Genomic DNA, 24,777 nt, shown 5'->3' with positions numbered 1-24,777 from the left:
AGGATGATGACCACTCGCTGGGTTTGTTTTTTCTCCCTTAGGATTTGTGCGTCTGGCTGGAGGGGATGGACCCTGCTCAGGGCGAGTGGAAGTGCATTCTGAAGGAGACTGGACTCCAGTGTCTGACAGGAACTTCACGTTGTCCACTGCCCAGATCATCTGTGCAGAGTTGCAGTGTGGCAAGGCTGTGTCTGTAGTGAGGGACGTGCCCTTCCAAGAGGCTGAAGGTCAGGTCTGGGCTGAAGGATTCTGATGTAAGGGGCAGGAGCAGGAGCTCCGGTTCTGCCCCAAAGTACCCTGCCCTGGAGACACTTGTCACCACAGGGGGCAGTTCACATTGTCTGTTTGGGTGAGACTCACATCATGACATTGACCTGTTCCCATACCTTATAGGGGTAAGAAAACCAAGAGGTTTTACTAAAACCCTCTCTTCTCCTGCCAGAGTACACAGAAGTGCAGCTCATGAAAAATGGCAGCTCTCAGTGTGAGGGACAAGTGGAGATGAATATTTCTGGACGCTGGAGAGCACTCTGCCTCCCACTGGAACATGGCCAATGCCAATGTAGTTTGCCAACATCTTGGCTATGGAGTCGCCAGCTCTACTCTAGAAGGAGCATACTTTTTGGAAAGAGATAATGGGGTCTGGAAACACCGATTTCACTGCTCAGGGGCTGAGTCCTTTTTGTGACAATGCCCTGTGACTGCCCTCGGCATCCCTGACTGTACCCATGGAAACACAGCCTCTGTGATCTGCTCAGGTAAGAGACAGGTGAGGGCTAAGTGGTACTTGGGTGGCCCCTTGAGTGGAATTCCCCAAAAAGCGCAGTGTGTGCCAAAGCCACCATCAAAAGTGGGGCATACCATGGTGATCGTGGCTCTTCCTTTTCAATTCCTTTACTTTTAATTTCTTCTTCTTGCCTTGTTGAACTGATATTGATCTTTGTTTAAATTTCAAATAAAACTGGCGATAGCAGATATCATTATCATCTTCTTCACCATAGGCCACAATCTTTTAGTATTCTATCATTAAGTTTCATATTTCTCCCAGAGTTTCTGTACGTGGTCTTTGTTGGACTTAAGAAGATCCCTTTTATTTCATAGTAAGTGATTTTATTATGCATAGGTGTTCTTATGCATATCTTATCAAATGCCTTATACACATCTAATGAGTTGGATATATGATTTTTTTCTTAATTTTTTTAATATGGTGTGTTTTGCAGATTTGATATTCGAATGTTATGGTAAACTTGCTTTTCTGGGACAAGCCACAGTTTTTGGTGGTATATTAATTTATATACAACCTGGATTCCTTTTGTTAATATTTTCTTCATGAATTCTTCATCTATGCATTAGAAAAGTTGGTCTGTAATTTCTCTCCTTTGAGATCATGATTTTGATATTCTTTTAAAAGAAGTGGAAAAATTTCCCTCTTCATTTACTTCTCTGGAAGGGTTTGGTGTTAATTATTTTTATTTCTCTGTACTGTTTAACTTTTTATTTTTAAATAATCACTAACTTACAGAAAATTTGCAAAAACCACATAAACACATTCTTTATTCTCTTCATCCAGAGTCACAGTTTAACATTTTGTCATATTTAAAAATTACAGGTAATTTTTTCCCTCACCAATTTGAGAGATACTCAGGCATGCCCCTTTTCTTTGGTACTTCCACACGTGTTTCATAAATATAAGGACATTCATGTATAGAACTATATAGTTATAAAATTCAGGAAGCTTTAATTTGATTCATTACTATTAACTACTGTGAAACCTAGAAATTGTTTGCTGTTTGTTTATTTGTTTCATTTTGTTGTTGAAAAGTTTTAATCAAAGGCAGCATTTAATAAATTCAGGATTATTCAGATTTTCTGTAGTCTCTGGTCATTTTTGTTGGCAGCATTTTTCAAGGAAATTGTCCATTTCAGCTAATTATTGAAAAGTATTGGCAAAAAATTGTTAATAATATATTCTCTTTATCTTTTTGATGTGTGTAGGTTCAGTAGTAATGTACCCTTTTTTTTCCCTATACTGTTGTTGGGCTCTCTGCTTTATCTTTATTCTCCCATGATCAATCATACAAAGATGACCAATTTCTGGAAAAAAAACTGTTTTAATTGATTTTAGCTCTTTATTTGCTCTGTATTTTATTGATTTCTGTGATTATCTTTATTTTATGTTTTCTGCTTTCTCTCTGTTGACTTTGATGTTCTTTTACCTTTCAGATGTGAATATTTATATCAATGATTTTCAGACTTTCTTTTTTTAAAAAAATACATTCATTAAGGCTATAAATTTGACTCTAATATAGACTTGAGTGATTTGAGTCCATAGGCTTTGATTTCTTATACATTTATCACTATTTATTATTATTTACATAAAAAGTTATTCTAATTTCCATTGTTTATTTATAACTATTTCTTAATTTCCAAATAATTAAAAATTTGCTAATCCATGTTTTAAAATTAATTTTTAACTTAGTTCCACTGTAAGCAGAGAAACTATTATGATTTCATCCCTTTGAAATTCTTGGGGATTAGTTTATGGGCCAACATATGGTATCTTTTGTAAAAAGATATTCCTGTAAAAATGCATTTTCCATATATCTTGGCTTCAGGTTTATATATATATATATATATATATATATATAAATATATATAAAATTTAGTAATCATATTATTCAAACCATCCCTATATATTCTCACTTTTGTCTGTTTTACTTTCCACCAATTATTGACAGCTGTGTTAAAATTTGTATATATAATTGTCTATTTCTCTTTTGTATTTTTTCAATTTTGTTCATTCATTTCAAGGTTTGTTTTAGTAATATGCAAATTTAGAATTGTTTTCCTTCTTGTACAATTGGTCAGTTATAGTCATGAAATATTCTTCTATATCTCTAGTAACTTTTCTTTACATCCAGTCTACTTTGTCAGATATTTACATAGACAAAACAAATTTCTTTGCATGGTATTTCTTTTTCCATCATTTTGTATTTGATCTTTATGCATGCTAATATATAGGGCATGTATTTTATAAGTAGCATAAAGTAGAGTTTTATTTGTTTTTAGTTGCTTGATCTTTAAATTAAATTGGTATATTTAGTCCATTTACCTTTAATACAATTACTGACATATTTGGAATAAAAAAGCCCTATCCCTATTTCTCTCTTTTTAAAAAAGAATCTTTCCTTTGTTCCATTTTATCTCATTATTAACATTTTTTTTGTTAAACCAAGTGCATTTTATTAGTGTATTTTCATCTCTATTAAATTGTCTATCATATTTTTTTCTTATTTTAGAGTGTTTGGTCTTCATTTTAACTACCTTTATGTACAGACATAAAAACATAAGTTATCAAAACCTCACCAGACAATTACTATCCATGTTTTTGTTTTCAAAAATTTATTTTTATTTAATTTTTCCCTGTCATTTGCACATGCATTCTGCTCTCCATCTGCTCTCTGCATTCATTTGCTATGTGTTCTTTTTGTATGTTTGTTTTTCTTTTCAGGATACACCATGAACCAAATCAGGGACCTCCCTTGTGGGAGAGAAGCACTCAATCACTTGAGCCAGCTCAGCTCCCTGTTACGTTATATCTCTTATTTTCCTCCCTATTTGTGTCTCCTTGTTACATCACTTTGTTGTGTCAGCCCACTGTGCCTCCCAATTGTGTAAACTTGCTGTCTTGCTCGTCTTCTCCAGGGGGCACTGGGAACCAAACCTGGGATCTCCCATGTGGTAGGTGGGAGCTTAGTCACTTGAACCACATTTGCTTCCGTATTGATGTTTTTAAATTCCCTCCTATTTGTCCTATTGATGTTCTTCATTCCTTCCTCGATTCCTGCATCCATTTTGGTTTATAAAATACTTCTTAATATTTCTTTATGAGACGGCAACCTAAGAAAGATGCAGACTGGCTTCATCTTTATTTAATTTTTTTAAAATTTTACTTTATTTGAGACTTACATGAAAATTGCAAGATTAGTATAAATTTTTTCATTTAACCTTCACTCAGATTTTCCAAATGTTGGCATTTTGCAACATTCCCTTCCCCCTCTTTCTTTTCATTCTTTTCTGACTGAATATATACAAAAAAAATTTTGGAATTAGTTAAAATTCAGTTTTGAGTATGGTATCCTTTTATCCCTAAAATACTTCAAGGAATTCCCTTAAATAACCACACTACAAATTTCAAATTCCAGAAATTAGCGTTACTCTATGACTCTTATCTAACTCATAAACCTTATTTATGGTTTGCCAATAATTTCAAGTATGGTCTTTTCAGTAGGAGATTAAGGTCATGTGCTGTATTCACTTGCTCTGTCCATGTAGTCTCCTTTAATTAGTATGCTTCCTGAGTTTTGTTTTGACAATTTTTAAGAATATAGGCTTATTATTATGTACAGTGTTCCTCAGTTTGAGTTGTAGAAATAAACAGAATTAAATATCATCATGGGAGCACAGTAAATTGATATTAGAGTCTTTCCAAATGAATGTAAATTAACTTTGGCTGTTTTCTAAAGGGACAGTTAAAAGGAAAGCATTAGCCAAATCAATCACTGGACAGCAAACCTCCTTATCTTCTTGCACAGTTGGAATTGTTAATCCCATACTGGTCATAGCTGATGCTTTGGAGTGTTCCTTATTAAGATTTCTGTAATCCACAGTTCTTTGTTGGTACTGTAAAAAGATAAAACTACTTTGGAAAATCAAGAATTTTTTTTTAAGTTAAACATACATTTAGGGGAGTCAGATGTGGCTTAATCATTTGGGTGCCTGCGTATCACATGGGAGGGCCCAGGTTCTGTTCTCGGTGCCTCCTAAAGGGACAGGCAGGACAGCAAGCAGACGTGGCAGGCTGGTGCTGATAGAGCTTCCACCTACTGTATAGGAGGCCCAGGGTTTGGTAATCAGGGCCTCCTGACCCATGTGGTGAGCTGGTCCACACACAGTGCTGCCACACAGGGAGTGCCATGTCATGCAGGTTGTACCCCACATAGGGGAGCCCCACCTGAAAGGAGTGCGCCTCTCAAGGAGAACCTCCCCACGTGGAAAAAAAAGTGTAGCCCTCCAGGGATGGTGCCATGCACACAGAGAGCTGACACAGCAAGATGTTGCAACAACGACAAAAAAAGTGACACAGTTTTCTGGGGCCACATGACAAGAATGCAAGTGGACACAGAAGAACACACAGTGTAAGGGCACAGAGAGCAGACAATGGGGGGGGGGAAGGAAAGAAATGAATTAAAAAATTAAAAATTTAATTTAATTTAAACAAAAAGATGATGCAATAAGATGACACAACAAGGAGACACAACAACAAAACACAAAGACAGAAAAAAGAAGTGGAGGCAGAGGCAGCTCAGGCGATTGGGCAGCTCCCTCCCACATGGGAGGCCCCAGATTCAGTTTCTGGTACCACCTAAAAGAAAGATGAGTGCACAAGGAACAGACAGACAGCAAACAATGATGAGGGGCAGATAAATAATAAATGGAGTGAATCTTTGAAAAAAAAAAATTTAGCATGTTACCCAACTATTTTACTGTTAGATATTTACCCAAGAGAAATGAAAACACACATCCACAAAAAGATTAGGGCATGGATATTCATAGCATCTTTTTTCACAATAGCAAAAAATTGCAAACAACTTATTTTTTATTAACAGAAGAATGATTAAACAAATTATGGTAAATTCATATACTGGAAGGCGCTTTAACAACAGCAGAGAACAAACTATCAATAAATGCAACTAAATGTATATATCTTTAAAAAAATTAGTAAATGAAACATGAAATAAGCCATACAAAAATGAGTTCATATTGTCTGATTTCATTAAATCCTAGCAAGCATAACACTGACCTACTGTGAGAGAAGACAGATTAGTATTTCCCTAGGTCTGTGGTTGTGGGGCATTTATTTGCTGAAAAGGTTTATGGGCCATGCAAATGCTCTATATTTTGATTGTGGTAGTGGTTATACAGGTACATAAATTTGTAAAGTTTTCAAAATGTACTTTATATAGGTGTATATTATTTCATGGGTATTATGCCTCAACATAGTTGATTTTACTAGTTGTTCTTTTGTTTGTTCCTAGAATAACTCTACTGTCATAAAAAGCATGTGTTTTGTAATTTCAGTCCTTTCAAAAATTTTGGACTCCATTTTCAGTATAACATATGATCAGGCTTAGTAAAAAGCCTAAATGCTCTGGATAATAATGTGTATTCTAGTTTTGGCCTGCATATTTGTTACATCACATTGTTCAAATATGCTAAATATTTAACTGAATGTTTTTGCTGGCATGTTTAATCAGTTCTTCACACAGAGGCATTTCTGCTTACTATCACTGTGTAACAAAAATCTCAACTACCCACTTTAAACAACTATTTTATTTTACATAACACTGATCACTCTTCTATTTTCCCTCCAGATTCTGATCACATTTCCTCACTTCCCATAAGCGTCATGGACTTCTGCTAATAGTCTCTTTGAGGCCCTTCCAACAACTGCCTGCTACATGTCCCAAAGACAGTGCTGCAAGTTTAGGGGGCATCCCAGTACAGGACTGTAATGAATAAAGATGTATGACCATGTATGCATAAGTCTTTGAAGGCAAACTTTTTCATTTCTCTTTAGTAAATCATTTCAAGTCAAATTCCTGGATAACATGGTAAGTCTAAATGTTCTGGTTACCATTGCTGCATACCACATTTCCCCCCAAAACTTAAAAGAACGACAAAGTACTTTTCCTTTGATATCCTGTGTCATGAAATTGGGAAGGACTCGATTTGACAGTTCTCAGCTGGGATCTTTCATGAGCCTACAGGCAGATGTCAGCTGGCACCAGAGTCATCTGAAAGCTCAATGGAGCTGGAAACCCAGGATGGCTCTCTCACCCACTGGCAGTAGATGCTGGCTGTCAGCTGGGGCTGTGATCAGAGCCCCTGCAATGACCTCTGCAGCAAGACATTGTCAACAGAGCCAGACTTGCCCCAAGCAAACATTCTATATAAATCAAAGAGAGGCTGCACCACTTTTCTGAAAAGAGAGGCTGCACCACTTTTCTGACCTAGCCTTGAGGATCAAGCAGTGGTACCTTCACTGCATTCTATTGCTTACATGATACTTACCAAGGACCCAGATTCAGGGAAGGAAGCATAGATCCCACCTTTCAATGGATGTGGTATGGAAAATTTATGCATATGCTTAAAAGCAACCAAATGTGCATTAAATTATCCCACTACAATAGTGGATTTTCCAATTTCTACTTTTAGTCCTGTTAACTGTGACTTATTATATGTAGGACTTATTCTGTTTGAGTGTTAGAACTTTTCAACGTAAATCTCATGCTCCTTTTTTATAATTTCCCTTGACTTTCTGAGTTTTATTCTAAGTATTTTCTTCTCATTGAGTTTCCATTTCACTGTTTCTATCTTTGCTAATCAAATGTGCTTTTACATTAATCCTTTTACTTCTTAATTTCAAGTTACAGACTATTTTAGGTCTAGAAATTGCAACTGATTCTTTGTTTTCATTTTTCAGCCAAAATATTCATGATGTGATATAATTCACTGAACATTTGAATCAAAGTTATTTAGAGTCTCCAAGTAGCTCCAATAGCAGGATGTCCTTGACTTCCTTTCTAATACCTCCTTTTCTGCTTGGTTTTTGGTCAAACCTCTGCCTTTATGTTTCTGGGTATTTTTTTTTTTTTTACTTTATTGATAGACATTGTATATGAAAAGTTGTAGAAACTCTTTAGAAAGGATTTCATTTTGCTCCTTGCAGACCTTTCATTTCGGGGCAGATCACCTTTTTTAAGAGAACTGATGGGATTAGAAGCTGGGCATCCATCTTTATAGGAATGGTCACTCTTCCTTCTGCAGCAGAAGTTTTCTGGTTGTTTAATGCAGCTTCTCATGCTGGGTGGACCCTGGATTATAATTTATGCTCTGGCAGCCTTGTGAGTCTGGCAAATCTTCTCTTGAGCTTTTCAGGTTCTCCTTATTGTCTTTGAACAGGTAAAATCTTCCACTGGGAAGGCAGTCACCTCTGACCTTCATCTCTCTGAGAGCTGGGCTCTAAAACTTCTTGCTGTCTTGGGGGCTCCACAGTGCTGCCAACCAGTTCTTTTCTGAAGTCATTCTCTGTGCAATGATTTGCTTAAAGTAGGCAGGTTTTCCATTCTCTAAAGCAGAATTCGCCATAAAGCTTACCTATGAAGGTGTAACATCCCTCCTACATTACAGCTATTATTTCAGATGCATTCACTAGATAATATTTAGGGTTTTTGTAAAAGATTTATTTTAATCATGTTTCTCCCCATCGCCTGGTTTTTTGCACCGCTGTGTCTGTCTAGCTTCTTTTTAGGAGGCACTAGAACCCAACTAGGGAACTCTATGCATAGGCAGGAGTCAACGACTTGAGCCATAACCTTTTCCTGAATATATTTAGCTTAATTCAATTTCCTGTTCTCTAACCTACTAACCTCTGCTCACGACATTTTTGTAGGAAACCAGACCCAGCTAGTGCCCTGGTGCAATGACTCCATGTCTCATCCCACGGGATTTGTGACCTTGGAGGAGAGTGCTGCCAACTGCCCAGGTGAGGGGTCCCCCGGGACCAGGAAGCCCTTCCCATCCTGTAAAAAGCCCCCACTGACCTGACTCTCCCTCAGGGAGCAACCAGCTCCGCCTGGCGGACGGGGCGGTCGCTGTGCCGGCAGAGTGGAGGTCCTTCACCAGGGCTCCTGGGGCACCATCTGTGACGACGGCTGGGACCTGAGCGATGCCCACGTGGTGTGCAGACAGCTGGGCTGTGGGGTGGCCGTCAGGGCCACCGCCTCCGCTCACTTTGGTGCGGGAACAGGGCCCATCTGGCTGGACCACCTCAACTGCACAGGAAAGGAATCCCACGTGTGGAAGTGTCCTTCCCGGGGCTGGGGGCGGCACGACTGCAGACACAAGGAGGACGCGGGGGTGGTCTGCTCAGGTCTGCCCTCCTTCTTGCCCACATCCGGGGGAGGCAGCCCAGTCTCAAAAGGGGTGGGGTCTAGGCCCGCGGGAAGCAGGAGCTGAATCACCCACAGCACAAGGGGCTCCCCTCCAGGTTCTTGTTTCTTAAACAGCTGTGAACGGTTTCTAACTCCAGAGATTTCACCTGACAAGACAGGGCTTTCTAGTGTTTCCACAATAAAAATAAAACTTGCCCTTCAGTCATAGTAAAAAAGTGGGAGAGGCCTGACTTGTCAATCCCTTTACACACCTGGTATACAGCTGTTCAACTCCTGGGGATTGAGCAGGACCCTGAGAGCTGCTTCACCTCTGTCAGACCCAGGCGCTACAATGTCTCTATACCTGGCGGTGGTACAAGCAGAGGGAATTAATGCACCAGTTAAGAAAAGTATTCAGAAAGGGATATAAGAACCCTTTCCACGGTGTCAGTCTCTCTTGCAGTGCCTGAGAGAAGCGGGTCGATGGCCTGGAGTAACAGAAGGGTCAGAGTTTAAGGTCCGCTGCACCAGCCACAGTCCCTCATCCTCCGTCTTCACTGGCAGAGTTCCTGGCCCTCAGGCTGGTGAGTGAGGACCACGACTGCGCTGGGTGGCTGGAGGTCTTCTACAACGGGACGTGGGGCAGTGTCTGCAGAAACCCAATGGAGCCCACCACGCTGGCTGTGATCTGCAGACAGCTGGGCTGTGGGGACACCGGGGATCTCAGTGTTTCTGCTGGCATCAGGACGGCTTCTCAGCCCCGCTGGGTGGATGGAATCCAGTGTTGGAAAAGTGACCCCACACTCTGGCAGTGTGCTTCTGATGCCTGGGACCTCAGCTCATGCTCTCCCAATGAAGCAGCTCACGTCATTTGTGCAGGTGACTCTTTTGTCCAACTTGAGTGGTGTGTACCACCTTTCTGTGTTTTTAATGTAAATTTATGTCTTAGTTGTACGGTTTAAATTTCACATTGAGCCTACAAATGCATCTATCCAGATATTTCAGCCCAGATCCAACATTTTCTGAAAAATAGAAAAGGATATTAAGGTCCATTATTAAATTAAAATACCTGGGGGATAAAGATAAGACATTTTATGGTTGTATTGTAGTGGAAACAAAATTGTATTACCTGGAGATTATTACTCAAAGAAGCATCATAAGAGAGAGCACTAATTTATAAGGAGCATTTATTAGATATATACAAGGTCTTTTACACTCAGAATAATATTTAGTACTCACAGAAGCCTGGTTAAATAGGTGTGATGATAATCAGTTTTCAGTTGAGAACTGATGTGAAGAGACCTTTGGTGCAATGTTCAGTCTCTTTATTAATAAGTGCCAGAACTGGAAATCTTATCTGTGCCTTTCCCAAATCATTGCCCTTTCAAATCTGTGATGCATTTTGTGATCCTCAGAGCACTAAGTCAGGTGGTTAACCTAAGAATCGTCAGTGACCCCCAATTATTTGCAAGGCCCTGTTACAGAGATGGAAATAGAACGAACGAAAAGGTATGCATAACCACGCTGATACTAAGACCACTGAATAAACATGTAAAGGTGTCATGATGGAAAAGTGTCAAATGCCCTGAGGAGTAAAGCAGGAACACGTTCTTAATGGGGTCAGGAAGGGATGCTTAAATGAAATCTTAAAGATGTGTAGGAATCACTAAAGTAAAAAAAAAAAAAAAAAGGTGAAAGAATATTTTTGGCCAGCCGGAATAGCAAGTCAAAAGTCTGGGGTGAGATAAAGGATGGGTGTTTGGAAACTGAAAGAGCCAGTAGGTCCAGAGCAGAGAGATCCAGAGCAAGAATGAGGCTTGATGACATGGAGGGGAAAAGAAGCCAGAGAGTTTCTTAGGCTTTGCTTATGCTGAGGTGACCAGTGCATATAAAGGACAGCTAATCACCTTACAAAAGAACCTCTCAATGATGCCCTGTGACCTCTCGTCCTTGTTTGCCACACGCCTCGCTGGAAACTCAAGACTCCAATTTTCAGCTGAACCCTTATCGTCATAATGCTGTCAATCCACAACTCTCACTCCGTATACCCTCTTCTCTCCTCTACTCTCCGAAAATATTTTGCTGATTCCTTTCAAATTTTCTACCTCGGTATATCTATTAGCAAATATCCCCATGTCCTTAAATATCCTTTCAACTTCTTATGCTAAACAGAGCCTAACTAGTCCCCGGTGACTGTGCTTTCCTTGCAATCACACAAGTAGAGGCTGCTTATATTTCATAACATCCACTTACCTTTGGGTCTAGAGGTGGCATCAGTATCTTCTTTGATCACCATTGACACCCCAAATCATTCTCCTCTGAAATTATTTTAAATAGTCATAACTCCTTTGAAATTTATGCCATTGATGTATACTACTCTCTTCATGTCCTTAATGTGGCTAACCAACTTGCTGGCAACCCTCCATCATCACTGGAGATTTAAAAACCAGACACATTCTTTTAAAAAATATATTTAGTAGCATTATTGCATTTTAATAATAATAAACTGTATATACTTAAAAGATACATTTTGATAAGTGTTTCATTCATTGAGTTTTGACTTACACACCCAATAAACCATTACAACACCCATAACTCCCCAAAGTTTCCTCGTGCCCTTTTTTTCTCATTAGTTAAAAAAAATTATATAAGAGAGATTATAAGTTTATTTAAAAAATCATGGAAACATACAGTGTTTCCTTATACTGTCCCCCTCCACATTATTAACACTTTTATTAGTATGGCACTTTTGTTACAATATTTGAAAAAATGTTATAATTGTAGTATTAACTACAGTCCATAGTTTACATTAGGGTGTATTTTTCCACAATATACTACTTTATTATTAACACCTTGCATTAGTGAGTTACATTTGTTATAAATCATGAAAAAACATTTTTATAATTCTACTATTAATTATAATCCATCATTTACAATAGGGCTCACTGTGTTGTACAGGCCTGTATTTTCTCTTTTAATTTTTATTCTAACAACAGACATATGACCTAAATTTTTTCCTTTAACTACATTCACCTATGTAATTCAGTGCTGTTAATCACACTCAAAATTTTGTGCTACCATAACCACAATTCATTTCCAAAATTTTGCAACCATCTCAAATAGAAATTCTCTACAAATTAAGCATTAACTCCCTATTCCCTACCCCAAATCCAAACTTATATTCTAGAGTAAACTCTACGAGTTTGCTTATTCTAATTATTTCAGTAATATTACACAATAGTAATCCTTTTGTTTCTGGCTTATTTCATTCAGCATGATGTCTTCAATCTTCATCCATGTTGTCATATAAACCAGAACTTCATTCCATTTTAATGCTAAATAATATTCCATTGTATGTGTAGAACACCTTTTGCTTGTCCATTTATTGGTTAATGGGTTGCTTCCATCTTTTGGCAATTGTGCATAATGCTACTATGAACATCAGTGTGCAAATAATTATTTTAATCATGTTTTCAATTCTTTTGTGTCTATACCTGGTAGATGGATTACCAGGTCATATGGTGATTCTATATTTAGCTTTTTGAGGAAATGCTGAACTGTCTTCCACAGTGGCTGCACCATTTTAAACTCCAACCAGCAATGAATGAGCATTCCCATTCTTCCATATCTTCTCCAACACTTGTAAGTTTATTTCTTTCTTTCTTTTTGAAAATAGTAGCCATTCTAGTGGGTGAGAAATGGTGGTTTTGATTTGCATTTTACTAGTGATATTGAGCATCTTCTCATTTGCTTTTGAGCCATTTGTGCTTCCTATTTGGCTGGCAGTTCTGGGGGAAAAAATCTACATGCTCTTGGCGATTATTTTTTTTTTTTTACTGATTTAGCATTTGTGGAGTCCTTCTTGCATCTCTATTTTCCTCCAGAGTTCTAAGCAAGTGGGAATTGCCCTTTTACTATGTGATTCTGAGGGAAGATTTTTCCAAGGTATGTCTTATGTGACCATATTCATGTCACTCTCAGACTTGCATTCTTCCTCTCTACCCTTGTTATGTCAGTTATTCCTGACTTCAACAGCCATACAAACAAGCTAGTCAACTTTTCTCCACCTGTCTTCCAGTACTATTCATGTGATCTTGTATTTCACCTTATCAACATTCATAACTGTACTACTTCAGGTATCCAGATTCCAAGTACACAACATTCTTAACTATCATTTTTACTTCCCTGTTGGATATTCCTTCCTCACGGTGACATTCAATCGCCTGTGTATCTGTAATTATTTTTCATTCCCATCATCTTCCTTATTCCTGTACTCTCTTGTTCACTTGTTTAGGTTTTATGTTCTATCAGTACATTCACTCTCTTACCACCACTTTCAATTCCCTTGCCACACTTTTCCTCTGGGAAACTCATATGGTCAAACACTGGAAAACTACTGTCTGCATATCCCTGCCTACACTTGAGCAGATGGACTGGCCTGAAGAAAAGTATTGGTCTCATTTTGAGGTGATGAATAAATCCTAAAAGGTCAATTAACACTTCTTAACAATACTACTATACTTTCCTAGTAGGATTGCTCTCCTATATTCTCCAATACTGATATTTCATATGTTCTTCTCTTGACTCAAATTACCAAGAAGCGGTCCCCCTACTCAGTCTTAACTGAGTCTGCCACACTTTACCCTGAGAGATGGAAGTAATCAGATGGGATCCGACTTATCATTTGTAAACTATATCTACCCACCCTCAGCATTCTATCTGCACTCTTGTCTTTTCCCCTTAACAATAGGGGGATGTGTCATTCCTATTTATTTGGGTGGTATTCCTGCTAGATATAACTCAGTGTGGAATAGCTGGTTCATATGACAACACTATATTTAATGGAGAGAGTAACTGCTAACTATTTTTCATATTCATTGCACCATTTTGCATTCCCATTAGCAATATATGAGGGCTCCAAATCTGTGCATCCTGACCAACACTTGTCATTACCTGTTTATTTTATTATAACTATCATGGAGGGTCTGAAGTACTATCTCATTTTTTCCATTTTGTGGGCTGTCTGTTCCTTTTCTTAGTGATATCATTTGATGCACAAAAATTTCTACTTTTGAAATAGTGCCTTTTATCTATATTTCTTTTGTTGCTCGTCTTTTTTGTGTCATATCTAAAACTTCACTCCCTATTTCAAGGAATATGCACATATGCTCTTCAAAGAGTTCTGTTTTGTTAGCACTTAGATTTAAGTATGATCCATCTTGACTTAGTTTGGAGATATAGTATAAGGAAGGAGTCCACCTTCATTCTTTTGCCGTAGAAATACAGTGGTGCCAGCACAGTTTGTTGAAAAGACCATTCTTTCCTACATGCAGTTTTCTTGTCATTCATGCTTAAAATCAATTGAGCATAAATATATAGATTAGAAGATTAAAAACACAGAAATTGCCTTTGGTAGGGACCAGGCATTGGATTTAACAGACAAAACTTCAACATAGCCATTATAAATATGTTCAAAGAACTAAAAGAAACCATACTAAAGTAGTAAAAGGAAGTATCATGACAATACATTATCACATCAAAAATAACAATAAGATAAAGACATTTTAAAAGAGCCACATGAAAATTTTCACTAGAGGGACTCAACAGTAGATCTGAACTAACAGAAGAAAGAATTAACAAATTATGGAATTATATACAGTATAAATGTGTATATCTTTTCCTTTATTCCATTAACTGATTTAAAAAGTAATTGTATTAAACAATATCATAAAATTGTGTTGTTGGGACTATAACAAATAGAAATCTAATAAGCAGGCACAAAGGAGGTGGATAGGTGCAAAGTTGTATTAGAGTGAGGAAATAACACAAGATGACAACTTGAATACACAGGAACAAAGGAAGAGAACCTGAAGTGGTAAATAAGTAGGTGAATATAACATATGCTATAAATATGTATTTGCTCTCCTTTCTAATCTAAGTTGCTTAGAAAGACATAAAATTAAATATAACAATCTATTTTTGCATTTGTAACATATATAAATATAATAAGTATAATAATAACACCAAAAAGGGAAAAGAGAAAAGAGCTATAAAGGATAATATTTCTGTATCTCACTGGAATTAAATTAGTATAAATCTACATTATATTCTAAGTTGAGATGTATATTGTAAGCCCTAGACCCAATACTATGAAAATAACTCAAGAAATGTAATGAAACATTCTTTAAAGGATTTAAAGTGTTACACAAGAAAATATTTACTTAATGCAAAAAAAGACAGTAAAGTAGGAATAGAAGAACAAAAGATGCATGACATATAGAAAACAAATGTAATATGGAAATATAAATCCAGCTATATCAATACCAATATTAAATGTGAATGGATTAAACAATCTAATACAAAAGCCAAGATTGTAAGACTCTTTTAAGAAAAAAGATCTAAAATAAGCTGACTTCAAGAGATACACTTTAAATTCAAGTAACAAACAGGTTGAAAGTAAAAGGATAGAAAACGATGTGTCATGCAAACAGCAACCATAAGAAAGATGAAGTGGTTATTCTAGTATCAGACAAAATGGACATTAAAATGAAAAAAATTTTTATAGATAAGAGGAACTATTCTTAATAATAAATGGGTAAATCCATTAGGGAGGTATAACTATTATACATATATATGCACCTAACTGAAAAAAAAATACATGAAGCAAAAATTAACAGAAATGAAAGAGTCAATTCAGAGATACTAGTTGGGATTACTTTACCCATTTTTAGTAATAGAACAACTAAATGGAAGATTGGCAAGAAAATAGAAGACTTGAAAAACACTATAACATAAAAAGGCCTAACAGAAATCTATATAATACCATGCTACAACCCCAGAAAAATAGCATTCCTTGTAAGAATACATTAAACATTGTCCAGAATAGATCAAATGCCCAGCCATAAAACAAGCTTCAATAAATTTAAAGAATTTAAAGTATACAAAGTATGATATCCCAGTACAATAGAATAAAATTAGAAAGAAATTGAGAGATCCACAAATATGTGTAACTTAAACAATACACTACTTAGTAGCCAATGATTAAAGAAGAAATCAAAGGGAGATTAGAAAATACATTGAGATTAAGGAAATTGAATACACAGTATACCATAATGTATAGGATGGAGCTAAATAAGTACTAAGAAAAAAATTATGGCTGTAATTGCTTATATTAAAAAAAGAAAGATATCAACTCATTCTCCTAACATCCACTTTAAGACATTTGAAGAAGACCAAATAAATGATATCCAAATTAAAAAAGAGGTAAAACTGCTTCTATTTGCAGATTCCTAAGTAACCCACATCAAAAACATTATTACACCTCATAAATGATTGACACAAAGTTGCAGATTGAAAGAAACAAAATAGAAGAATCAATTTTATTTCCATTCTCATACAATGAATAATCCAAAAATGAAAGAAAAGAGACAATTCCTTTTACAATAGAATCAAAAACAATAAAAAACTTAGGAATAAATGTTGCAAAGTGTGCAAAACCTGTACTCTGAAAACTAAAAAATATTTTCGAAAGATATTAAAGATTTAAAATAGGTGGAAAGACATCACATGTTCATGCATCAGGAGATTTATTGTTGTTAAAATGGCAATGCTTCCTAAATTGAGACAGATACGGGGCAATCCTAACAAGCTTCTTTGCAGAAATTGACCAGCTAATTCTAAATATCACATGGAAATAGCCAAAACAATCTTGGAACAAAACAAAGTTGAAAGATTCATGCTTCCAGATTTCAAACCTTACTACAAAATTGAATTAGACGGTGTGATAATGGCATGAGGTCAGTCAGAGATATCAAAAGATCTATAGAATTGAGATTCCTAAAATATTCACATTTATTCAACAGATTTTTGACAAGGGTGCCAAAACAATACAATGGAAAAAAATAGTCTTTTCAACAAATAGTGGGGGAACAATTGAATATCCACATGCAAAAGAATGAAAGTGGATCCCTACTTCACACCATAAATAAAAATTTACTCAAAACTGATCAAAGACCTAAATGTAAGAGCTAAAAATATAAAACTCTTACAAGAAAGCACAGCATACATCTTCATGTCCTTAAGTTCAGCAGTCTTATTAAATAAGACACAAGCAACCCAGGAAAAAATTGATAAATTGAGCTTCAGCAAAATTAAAAGTATTATGCTTTAAATGACAACATCAAGAAAGTGAACAGACAACCTAGAGGATGCGAGATGTTTGCGCACCGTATATCTGAGGAGGGATTTGTATTTAAAATATATAATGAACTCTTACAAGTCCATATAAAAAAGATAAATAACACAGGTGAAAAATTGCCAAAGGATATGAATACACATTTCTCAAGAAGATATGCAAATGATCAATAACCCTATGAAAAGATGATCAAAATCATTAACCATTAGAAAAATGCCAGTCAAAACTGAAATGAGATAACACTTCACACCCACCAATACAGCTGTAATAAAATAAAGAGATAATGACAAGTGTTGGTCAGGATGCAGAGATTTGGGACCCTCATACATTGCTGATGGTAATGTAAAATGGGGCAACGAATTTGAAAAACACCTGGAAGTAACTCACCATGATAAACATAGAGTTATCATATGACCCAGAAATTCCATGCCCAAGAGAAATGAAAACCTGTGTCCACATAGAAACTTGTATGCAGATATTCATAGCAGATTATTCAAATGGCCAAAACTGTGGAAACAACACAAATATCCATCAACACATGAATGGGAAATATAATAGAATATTATATGGTGATACAATGGAATGAAGTACTGATACATAGCATGTACCTTGAAAACATACTGAGTTAAAGAAACTAGTCACAGCAGAACACCTATTGTATGATTCTTTTTATATGAAAAGCTCAGAGTAGACAAATATATAGACATAAAGTAAATTAGCATTGTCTAAGATTAGGTAGGGATGAGAAGTTTGGACATAAATGGAGTTTCCTTTTCTGGTGATGGAAAAGTTCTAAAATTGATTGTGGTGATGGTTGTACAACTCTGAATATACTATCCCGGTGTAGATAATTTGGTTTTTTCTTGATTAGGCTTGCTTGATATTCATCAATTTTATTAATATTTTAAACCAAATTTGGGAATTTTTCTTTATTTTTTTTCTACCCTGTTTGTTTACAATTTCATTAATCTTTTCTTATCTTTATTAATTCTAGGTTTCTCCCTCCTTTCTGATTCATTTGCTGATCCTCTAATTTCATACATGGAAGCTTACATATTTTTCATTTTTAGTCTTTCTTCTTTTCTAATCCATACATTCAAAGCTACAAATGTTCACTTAGTTACTGCTGTAGCTGCATTAGAGAAGTTTAGTTGCAATAAATCTTCATTATCATTTTGTCATTTTCTAATTTTAAAAAGCTTCTTCCTTGACCCAGGCTATTTTTGGAAAAGTGTTGCTTAATTTCCCAACATTTAAGAATTTCTAGCTATATTTTCTTTTTAATCACTAATTTAGTTGCACTGTGGTGAGAGGAAATGCTCTGCTTGAATTCAGTTATCTGAAAGTATTGGGCCCATCATATGGTCAGTTTTTCTAAGTGTTTATACTTTCAATTAATACAACTTTCTTTAAAGACTATGTTGGGTGATAATATGCTTCTAACACCAGTTTTCTTTTCATTAGTTGGCATGGTAAATATGTATTTTTCCATCATTTTACTTTTGATCTTTCTTTGCCCTCATATGTAATGTGAGTACCTTGCAAGCAGCATATGGTTGAATTTTGTTGTTTTATCTACATTGGTTTTTATTTGGAGTATCTCATTCATTTATATCAAATGCAATTACTGATACCTTGAGTTACTATCTATGATTTGCCTTGTTTTTTGTATTTTGGGTCTTTTGACTTTATTTTTAAGGAAATTTTAGATTATAAAAAAGTTACATTGAGACTCTAGAGGATTTGCCTATACCTCACCCTCTCCCTTCTCACATTTTCCCCTATTAATAATATCTTACATGAATATGGAACCTTTCTTACAATTGATGAACAAATATTGAATCATTGCTATTAACCAGGATTTATATTTTACATTATGGTTTACACTTTGTACCATATAATTTTATCAGTTTTGACAAAATATATAATGGCCTGTATCCATCACTACAAAATCGTGCAAATTCTAATGCCCTATGATTGCCCTATCTTCCACCTATACTTCCCATCTTCTCCCTTCAGAACCTCTGTCAACCATTTGTTTTTAATTGACCCATCTGCTTTCCTTTTTCTCTCTTTCAGAGTTAATAATTTTACTATTCCATATTTTTATGTGTTCCTTTGATTTTCAGAAGCTTTACTATGATGTACCTAGTTATAGGTGACTTCATATCTCTGGGATTCTCTGAGAAAATGTTCATCCATTATCTCTTCAAATATTATTTCTGTTGCATTTTCACTCTCTCTCCCTGTCCTCTTCCTCTCCCGTCCTGTTCTGCTCTCTCTCTCCTTTTTCTAGGACTTCAAGGCTGCATGTTAAATTTTTTTAGTATATCCTAAATGTCTTTAATGCACTGCTCTTTTCACCAATCCTTCACCCCTAGATATTGAACTTTCAGGACTTTCAGTTGAGAACCTGGGGTGCTTTGGGTGCTCAGCACAAAGAGAATGAAAGAATATTTCAGTTGCTTTTCAAGGAATTTGGCTTAGCTCTTCGGTCTCCTGTCTTTCACAGTTTCAATATTGGGCAAATATATTTGAGAGGAAAACCTGCCATGTGATAGTGGACTCAAATCCCCGATTTATCACATCAGCCTCAAAATATACTGGGTTCTCTATCCTGAAATCAGTTATTCTCAGTCATTATATCATGCACTGCATTGAAAATTTTCCTAAAGAGTAGAAGAAGCTATAGATTCTAAACTATGAAAGATTTATGCCTTTGAATTTTAGTATATTTAGTCTATATTATATCCATAAATGCCTAATGCCTTTAATTTCTTCTTACATTATCCAGCTGTTTTAGTTTTACCCAGTAGGAGCATTGGCCTCCTGGGAACTCCTCCATTCTTCATGGAAGCAGTAGTTCTAGGTTTGATTCTCTACTTCACCATTTACTTAAAGTAATAGTGAAGCAACATTGATGAAAGTTATTTGGCCTTGCTTTCCATCATTTTTCTCATGTATAAAAAGGGGAGATTAAATAATACAGTGTGCCTATGCAAATTATCTGAGTGATTTCAGAGCAGAAATATAACCTATCTCTGTTCTGTAGTAGGATTAAAAATCCATGTTTTGTGTTTTCACAGGGCACACCAGACTCCAACTTTCGAACAATAGTATCTCTTCATGTGAAGACCAAGCAGAGATTAGCTTTGTCGGGGGAAGTGGGGTGGCAGCAGAGAGAGAAGCAATATTCTATGATTCTTAGTGGAATCTGACTATGGTCAATATCATCAGACATAATCTCTCATGGTTACGCGAACTACTCAAAGAGGAGTACATTATTTTGAATTAATGGCCAAACTTAGAATCTGAAGCCCAGAATCATAAGTGAAGATTTCTGAGGTAAACCATGGCCTGTCTCATGGTAATGTGTCCAGCTCTGAATGATCATACCAAGAACAATTCTGATTGGCCCTAGATTGAAGGCTGTTACCTAGGGCTTTTGGTGACCTCACACCAGTTCCTAACCATTCCCTTTGTTCTACTCAATCAAACCCCAGGGCAATGGCAAGGAAGTAGGTGCATTATGTAAGAATTCAATCCAGTTAGTGGCCCACTAAAGTGACTCGTTGAACTACCTACCTATGCTCATCATAGAAAGACATGTCAAGTCTCAGAGTGGATATTCTGACATTTCCAGTACATTCTTCTGAGAGCCTATGCAGAACTTTACAAATCAGAAAGCTAATTTATAGGACCTAGGTAGCAGCTTCCATCTCAGACTACTCACCAGATCATTTTCAGTTTAATTCAGTTGCCTATTCTTCAAAACTAATAGCCTCCCCAATTATTCTCTTTTCATGTTTCTTATACCTCTTTTCATATTTTCCAAACTTTGTCTTTCTGTGCTTTAGTCACAGTATTTTCCTGTGATCAATATTCAATTTTACTAAATATATCTTGTGCTAATCCAATATATCATTACACTTGTCCTTTGATTTCTTAATTTCAGTTATTGACACTTAAGGTATGATAGCTTTTTTGCTATCATTCCTCTGCCAAAATTATCAATCTTGACATTTAAATCCTTGAATATTTTACTCATGGTTTTAAGTCCCTTTCAGATAACTCCATTAGCAAGATGCCCCCTGTGCATTTCTTTCTAATGTGTCCCTTTTCCTCTTGGTTTTTGGTCAAATCTCTTCTTTCCTTTTGTATTCCTGAGTATTTTTGATTGACACACATTATAGATGAAAATTTGTATAAATTCTTCATTAAGGATTTTATTTTGTTTCTTCCAGGCACCTGATTTAGGGGCTGGTCACCATATTTAAAGTAATTGAAGGATTAGAAGCTGGACTTCCAACCTTTAGAGGAATGGCACTCTTCCTTTTTTGGTACAAGTTTCTGGTTATTTAACAGCGTCCATCCACTTACCACACCTTGAATTATAATCTTGTACTCTCCCAGCCCAGTGAGTCTGGAAAAACCTCTGCTCACCTTTTGAGTTTCTCAGCTTTACCTTTGAATTGGCAAATTGTTCAGAGGGAGAAAGTCTCCATTGCTGCCCTTTATTTCTGAGAGTTTGGCTCCAAAACTTCTTGCTGCCTTGAGAGATCTAAATGCTGCCAACCAGTATTCATATATTCCAGCTTGTTTGAAGTCATTCTCTGTGCAATGGTTTGTTTAAAACAGGCAAGTTTGCCATAGTCAGTAGCAGAACTCTCCATAAAGAAGGTACTGCTAAAGTTAAAAATATCACTCCCATGTTCAGCTTTCATCTCAAATGGCTCCTATCGATTATTATTTAGTTGAATTCCACGTCCTGTTCTCTAACCTTACTACACTGGTCATGATGTTTCTGCCTGAAACCAGACCTAGCTCATGCCTGATGCCATGATTCAGTGTCTAATACCATGGGCTCTGTGACCTCGGAAAAGAGTACTACCAACTACTCAGTTAATCTGTCCCACAGGTCCTTAAACTCTTCCCAATCCAGTAAAAATGCCCCCATTAACCTAACACTCTCCCTCAGGGAGCAGGCAGCTCCGCCTGGCGGATGGGGGCAGTCGCTGTGCTAGAAGAGTGGAGGTCCTTCACCAGGGCTCCTGGGGCACCGTCTGTGGTTTCGGCTGGACACTGAACGATGCCCACGTGGTGTGCAGACAGCTGGAATGTGGAGTGGCCACTGTCTCTGCTAGCTTTGGGGCAGGATCAGAATACTTCCGGCTGCTCAACATGGAGTGCATAGGAAAGGAGTCCCACGTATGGAATTGCCCTTCTGCGAGATGGGGTCCTCACGCATGCAATCACTTGAATGATGCAGGAGTCATCTGCTCAGGTATGGTCAGTGCATTGGCCACAAAGTTGGACAGTGGAAAGTTCCAAGGACCTGGAACTTTCAGAAACTGGTATCTGAACTCCACTTAAAGCAAAATCAAGGGCCACTTTACTTCCCTCTTGTAAGTCTCAAATGCTGGTCTAAAATAGTTTATTCTGGTATCACCTCAATTAAAATCAAGCTTCATGATTTTGTTTTTTATAATTTACTGTGTAAGAGTGTACATTCACAAACCACCACATACACTCCTTTTGTGACATGAGACTCTCAGAGGGAGGGACAAGAATGAGGGTACACTTTCCTATCACCTCTGAAAACTGGGTGTTTCCGAACTGAGTGTTCCTGTATGTATAGTGAGACACAGGTTTACACTGAGTTAATAGAGAAGCACAGGGATACCGTTTAACAATCAGAGAATAATTTTGAGATTTGTGTCACACTGCAACTCTCCTTTGCATTCATACATTAAGTATTCCTGGATCCTGGGGTGGAAGGACCAGAGGGTTCTGGATAAAATGCTCCAAGTTGTGAGGTTCTCTTTCTCCCATTCTTACCAAGAAATATTCTTTCTCCCTTTTTTTTTGAAAACACCATCCATATAAACTCAAACAGGAGAGAAACTCAGGCAGGAACTGGAAAGTCATTCGTGGATACAATAAAATATTTACTTGTGTGTTCTATAGTAGGATATTATGGTGTTTATACCTGATGGCTTCAATAAAGTAAGAGCAGTACATTTGGAAGGTTAGTTGATAAGAAAGAGGTAAGAAGACAAATGGAACTTTTGAAAAGTGTGTAAGAGGCTTAGAGTAGCTGGAGATGGGGAGAGAATGGCAATGGGCTTCAAAAAGGGCACATAAAATACTCTCTGAGCAGTACAGAGGACCAGGTATGGGGTGGAGAATGCTGTGTGAATTCTGTGAGGCTGATTGTAGGGACAGAGAAGACCAAGTGGTAAGACTCAGAGTGGAAATATGGAGGAATTCTGAATGATGAGGAAATTTGATTAAGTAATTTGCCTAAGAACATAAGGTAACTGTATCAGTGACAGATCAGACAAGAATCTATCAAATTGCAACTTTCAACTTGCCTTTCAGGATTTATGCATATTAAAAAACAGTTCTCATAAGTAGCAGTTTCCCTTTATTTGTGATATCTAGGGCTCTCAAAAATATTTCACAAGGCTTTAAACTGTCTACTTTTTGTCTCTCCCACTAGAAGAAAAGATAAGAAATGTGTTTTATTGTAATTTACATTCTCAAAACACCTACCAAAGTTCCAGGACATAGCACACTCTGAAAAGATGTTTGGATTTTGAATAAAACACCATTAAATTGAGGTCTCAATATTGCCTTCACACACCTTTCTCCTACCTCCTCCCCCTGCCTGCTGTGTGGTCACAGGGGGGCCGGGGGAACATAATACAAGCAGGACCAGTTGAAGTCCTGGCCCAGAATTTACTTTCTTCTTGTGGATCAGTGGGCTAGCGAATGCCAGTATCTGCAGTCTCAGCTGTGAGGAGAAGGCTCTTCTAAAGAACAGAGATGAATAAAGAGAAGCAGGGATTAGAATGGAATTTAGGGAGGGGAAGTGTTGGAAGCACTTGGTTCCTATTCCTCAAGTCTCCCTTTAGGAACCCAGCTTTTCCATCAGCCATGCCAGCTTTATTAGCAAAACTCATTGAATAGGGTTTCTGTCATTTGCAAATGAGAGAGTCCTAATTAACATATTCTGCATTTTAGAGTTAATGTTTTATGTCTCAACAAAAGTCTCAGACAGTGAGTTGCTTTGCATTATGTCTCAAAACTCAGAGGTAGAAGACACATTGTTTCAGAGACCACAGTACATGCTTATTCCAGGTATGTGCTGATGACTTCAGACCTTTCAAATCATGCTCAGGATGTGATGGATTCCATTCTCCAGGATGCACAGAGAGATGCACAGGATTCAAAAGGAAGGCTACCCTGACAAATAATTGATGATCTCATATCCATAAAGTAGAGGCTTAGATGGACTGACCACAGCATTCAAGTCTAGGTTTTTCATATTGCAAAGTTTGATGGGGGATAATAAATGTAATACTATATTCTTGCATACAGAAAGACAGATATAAGGAAGGTTTACACAGTAAAGTGGAGGCATTATTTACCTTGAGCATCTGAGAAGGGAAAGAGAATAATTTTTCTCTGGATACCTATATACTATTGCCATATTATCAAAAAAAAGATACACTGTTTTCAATTAAAAACTAAAATGATTTTAAAACCTTTATAATACAAGGAACACCTAGTTCCACAGTAATT

At 36.8% G+C, this 24,777-nt stretch overlaps 1 pseudogene; it reads left to right on the top strand.

The window, feature by feature from the left end:
• LOC131274787 (antigen WC1.1-like) overlaps positions 1-9,958 on the top strand; it is a 31,585-nt pseudogene extending 21,627 nt beyond the window's left edge.
• Positions 9,959-24,777: the final 14,819 nt, after the last annotated feature.

This window comes from Dasypus novemcinctus, chromosome 20, assembly GCF_030445035.2.
Source record: "Dasypus novemcinctus isolate mDasNov1 chromosome 20, mDasNov1.1.hap2, whole genome shotgun sequence".
Taxonomy (NCBI): domain Eukaryota; kingdom Metazoa; phylum Chordata; class Mammalia; order Cingulata; family Dasypodidae; genus Dasypus; species Dasypus novemcinctus.
Note: the sequence above shows the minus strand (reverse complement) of the source record. Positions and strands in the feature narration are given on the sequence as shown.